Raw genomic sequence first — 5,695 nt, forward strand, 5'->3', positions numbered from 1 at the left:
AGAAACTCTGGAGCTGATTGCCTGGGTTTAAATCCCAGCTTCACCACGTATTGGCTGTGTGACTTGTGCAAATTATTTAATCTTTCTAAGCTTATTTCTTCTTCTGTGAAATAAAGATAGTAATAAACCTACTTCAGAGGACTATACAAGGATTAAATGAGTTAGTTATAAAATAGTACCTGGCTCACAGTAGCTTCCATATAAATGTTAGCTATAAATACTATTGCTATTTTGAAAATGAGGACCCAAGCTCGGAGAGGTTGCATAGTTTGACCAACAGCACAGAGAAGGGAGCCAAGCTGGGGTTTGAGCTCACACCTCTGCTATCAATCATCTATTTTATTACCTACCTATTAGCAACTCAGGTTTGCTCAGACCAGTATTCCTTGGCTACCTATCTGGGCAGCCCATGGTATGTAAACAAAGTTTCTGTGTTTCTATTGGTAAAATATTGATAATCTCGATAGGTCTTAGATCTCTCACCTCCTCCTTTTAAGTTCTTGCCTTGAATATTTTTTCCTGTTCTTCTATGTGAAGGGAAATAGAAGAAGTAATGATATAAATTTCAAACTCAGTAGGCTAACTGAAGTACATTGGTAGGGAGTAACACTGAGTGCAAAAAAGAATGCTTACCATTGAAATGGGCAAAAGGCTTTGTCTTAATGGTTTCAGATGGAGAGCAGCAAGACAGTGCTCTGATCAGGTCATTTAGACATAGTCGCTGGAGCCTAGTATGAGCCAGGTGCTCAGGACATAATTATAATACATTTGTTGTCTTCAAAGACCTTCCATTTGAATCTGTTGTCTGCAGTTATTTAATGCCTTCAGTCTGGGTCCATTCTGCCCTTTATGAATCCCCATACTTTATATAGGCCCTTAGCACACAAAAGAATATTGATCAGGATTGTGGAAGGGTCTGTCTGAACCCTGGATTATTCAAAGAACAGTTGAATGAACTGCTAATCTTCAGGCTGGAAACAAGAACATAGCTGCTCTCCTTACTTGAATGGTGTTCAAACAGAAAAGAGATTACTTTTGTTTTGGATGGTTCCAAAAGAGAAACTGGATGGAAATTGCAGGCAAACAGATTCTCGGTTCAGTTTGAATCAATCCATTTATATCACTAATGGTACCTACTAAGTGCCAAGGGTTTACCCAAAGGCAGACAGAGGCAGACAGAATCCCTACATCCACAGAGTTACTTTTTTTTTTTTTGATCACCAGAACTGCAGTCTAGTCTTGACATAAAAATGTTATAGAGAATATAGATGTATGTGATAGTCTACACTTTGCAGATAGCCTTGTTTGAATGATATAGTTTGGTTGGCAAAGTGTTTTGATGGCATAATGGGAGATATTCTGAAGAGAGACTAAAAATAAGGGGTACAGGGTTCTAATTCTGATCCTATGTGATCTCAGGCCTCAGTGTTAGCACACAGTGAATGGCAACACAGAACTAGATGGTCTTCAGTCCTCTCTCCATTCTGGGATTCTATTCAGCTTTCATTTTGTTTGTTCTTAGATCTTTGTACAGTCAAAAAATATAATCACATCTGTTCGTGAAGAGCTGAGCAGATGATTATTATGAGAGGCCCACTGTTTTAACATGTGCTCATTCTCAATTCAAGAATTTCAAATTGAATGGAAAAAAAAGTCATTTGGGAAGAATAATAATTTTTCTTTAGAAATTTAATTTTAATTTTTTTCCAGCCTTATCAAGATATAATTGATATACACCATTAAGTTTAAGGTATGAAATATGATGATTTGATATAGGTATACATTTTGAAATGATTACCACAGTAAGGTTAGTCAACACATCTGTCACCTCATGTAGTTACCTTTTTATTTATTTCTATATTTATTTATTTATTTACTTTTTGTGGTGAGAACTTTTAAGATCTCTTTTAGCAACTTTCAAGTATATAATACAGTATTGTTAATAATAGTCACCATGATGTACATTAGATCCCCAGAACTTATCATCTTATAACTGGAACTTTGTATCCTTTGGCCACCTTTACCCATTCCTCCCTCCTTGACCACCTGCCCCTGGCAACCACCAGTCTGTTCTCTGTGGTTTATTTTAGATTCCACATGTAAGTGAGATCATACAGTATTTGCCTTCCTCTGACTTATTTCAGTTAGCATAATGCCCTCAAGTTTCATCCATGTTGTTACAAATGGAGGGATTTCTTTCTTTCTTTATGGCTGAATAATATTCAATTGTGTGTACATACCACATCATCTTTATCTGTTTATCCACTGACAGACACTTAAGTTGTTTCAGGGTCCTGGCTATTTTAAATAATGTTACAGTGAACATGGGGGTGCAGGTATCTCTTTGAGATAGTGACTTTATTTCCTTCTCATATATACCCAGAATTGGAATTGCTGGGTCATATGGTAGTTCAGTTTTAATTTTTTTGAGGAACCTCTCTAGTGTTTTTCATAGTGGCTACACCAATTTACATTTCCACCAACAGTGCGTGGGTTCCCTTTCTCCACATACTGGCCAACACTTGTTATCTCTTATCTTTTTGATAATAGCCCTTCTAACAGGTGTGAAAGGATATCTCATCATGGTTTTGATTTGCATTTCTCTGGTGATCAGTGCTGTTTTACCTTTTCATGTACCTGTTGGCCATTTATGTGTCTTGCTTGGAAAAATGTCTGTTTAGGTCATTTGCCCATTTTTAAAATAAGATTTTTTTTTTTGCTATTGAGTTATATTTTGGATATTAACCCCTTATCAGATATGTGGTTTGCAAATATTTTTTCCCATTCCCTAGGTTGCCTCTTCAACTGGTGATCAATTCTTTTGCTGTGCAGAAGATTTTTAGTTAAATGTAGTCCCATTCATTTTTGCTTTTGTTGCTTATGCTATAGGTATCATATCCAAAAAATCACTGCCAAGACCAATGTCAAGCAACTTACCCCTATATTTTCTTCTAGGAGTTTTATGGTTCCAGGTTTTACATTCAAGTTTTTAATACACTTTGTGTTAGTTTGTGAGTGGTGTAAAGTAGTGATCCAGTTTCATTATTTTGCATGTGGATATCCAGTTTTCCCAATATCGTTTAATAAAGAGACTATCTTTACCCCACTGTGTATTCTTGGCTACCTTGTCAAATACTAGTTGACCATATATGCATAGGTTTATTTCTGGGCTCTTGATTCTGTTCCATTGGTCAGTGTGTCTTTTTAACAGTATCATACTGTTGTAATTACTGTAGCTTTGTAGTATAGTTTGAAACCAGGAACTGTGATGCCTCTAGCTTTGTTCTTCTTCCTCAAGTTGGCTATTCAGGGTCTTTTGTGGTTCCATACAAATTTTAGGATTGTTTTTCCTATTTCTATAAAAGATGAATTTTGACATTGAATCTATAGATGGCTTTGAGTAGTATGGATATTTTAACAATATTAATTCTTCTGACCCATGAACATGAGCTATTATTCCATTTATTTGTGTCTTCTTCAGTTTCTTTCATCATGGTCTTATATTTTTAATTGTACAGATTTTTCATTTCCTTGGTTAACTTTATTCATAGCTATTATATTGTTTTTGATGCTATTGTGAATGAGATTATTTTCTTTAATTCTTTTTCAGATAGTTGTGTTGTTAGTATATGGAAATGCAACTGATTTTTATACGTTGATTTGGTATCCTGAAACTTTGCTGAATTCATTTATTAATTCTAACAGTTTTTGAGTGGAGTCTCTAGTGCTTTCTACATATGAGATTATGTCATCTGCAATCACAGACAGTTTTACTTCTTCCTTTCTGACTTGGAAGACTTTTATTTCTTTTTCTTGCCTGATTGCTATGTCTAGGACTTCTGGTAATGTTGGAATATTCTCTGGTGAGAGTAGACATCCTTCTCTTATTCCTGATCTTAGAGGAAAAGCTTTCAATCTTTCACCATTGAATATGAAGTTAGCTGTGGGCTTGTCATATATGGCCTTTATTATGTTGAGGTACATTCCTTCTATATCCAGTTTGTTGAGAGTTTTTGTCATGAAGGATGTTGAATTTTGTCAAATGATTTTTCTGCATCTCCTGAGAATAATAATCCTTGATATCCATGTGCTGGAAAGTATATCAGCTCTAGTACTTAACTAGATTCCAAAGGTTATGAGGAAAACTTCCCATTGAGTCTGAGTTACAGGTAAGACATGCTAAGAGCTTTCTGGGAATAAATCAATTTTAGTGTAGACTGGGGGTTAAGGGTAGGAATAAATTAAGAAAGTGATGATACAAGAAATGACAGAAGGTCTATTTTAGGGAAAAAAGAACACTAAAATCCAGCAAAATTCTTATTGATATTTCCAAGTGAACAGTAAGCACAGGTGACACTTACAGAAGCATTTAAAAATAGATTTCTAGTAATGTTACCACTTATATTATGAAAATACACATGTATGTGTCATGAGCAAGTAGTTCAAGAGCATGGAAAAATCCAAAGTTGTGCCTTTGTTAGACAACATTTTTGATTTTTAAGTATGTTTCAACATTCAGGTAAAAAAGAAGAGTTATTATCTTTAAAAGTAATTTAAGTCATGAAGCATTTTCAGAGTGCACCCTTTTGAAAGAAATCATAGATTTGGGAGAACATGTAGTCAAGTGATAAAGCAAATGTAGAGAGAGCCCAGAAAATACAGCTATTCTCTCTAGACTGCCAACTATTTTTAAGAGAACTATTTCTCTGAAAAGTTAGTTGACAAGTAAGTTAAATGTAGCCTGTTAAGTTGCCTAAAGTGCTGTCACGTGGACTTCAATGTTCCCATCCCAGCAGTGGAGGAGATTTCTGGTACAGGTGGCACAGCAATGAGTGACAGATGATATGCCTTATTGCCTGAGGGGGAGCTCTGAGAAGGCTGGAAGTTCTTGATCAAATTTATTTAAGTGGAAAAGTACATAGGGGCTAGCAAGTTAGGAAAGGATATTTGTTGATCTTGCAATTGAATTTCCACAGACTCAAATTCATAGTTCTCATCTTGGCTCTTAATTCAAATTTGAAATAAAAATTAAGATATGGTTTTTAAGGCTGCAAATTGTGAATGGTTGCTCTGTTTCCCAGCTTACCACCCTCCCACACCTGCTCCCTCCTTCTCAAGTCAACAACTTCTCTTCCAGAAAACATAGGCGAGGTGGAACTGTTGTAGCACCTGCATAGGCTGGCAATAAAGTGGATAGTCTTGATTTAGTATCCTTACCTTCCTGACTCTCCTCTTAATAATTAAACAATTAGACATAGAGTTAGGTACCTGCTCCATGACACTAAAGTGATACTGGCTCTGCTCTTGCCATATATCTTACAGGAGATTGTGTTCCATTTAGTTCTCCTACTCCATCATCTTGAGACTTCCTTCTCCCAAGTCTAGGTTTTCTCATCTGTAAAATGCCAGGGTTGCTCTAGAGGACCTCTAAGTCTATTAAAAATGGGCAACAGCTTACAGCCCCTGCATTCAAGTTGAATGAAACCGACAGAGCCCAGAACTAGGAATACAGGGTTGGGTGGTGACAGGCCCCAGGCCCCAGCAATCTCCATTCCTGGAGCTCCCTTCTGCAGGAGAGCAGGGATCAGTGGGGTCTCCCACAGTGGTTTGCAGCCTGGACACATGTACACACAGACTTCTTGGATGTCTTAGTCTTTCAGGACGAGGGTGGGCAGCTCAAAGTGTCCACTGCTCT

The sequence above is a fragment of the Mesoplodon mirus genome (genome assembly GCF_964341445.2).
Source record: "Mesoplodon mirus genome assembly, chromosome: 7".
Lineage (NCBI taxonomy): Eukaryota > Metazoa > Chordata > Mammalia > Artiodactyla > Ziphiidae > Mesoplodon > Mesoplodon mirus.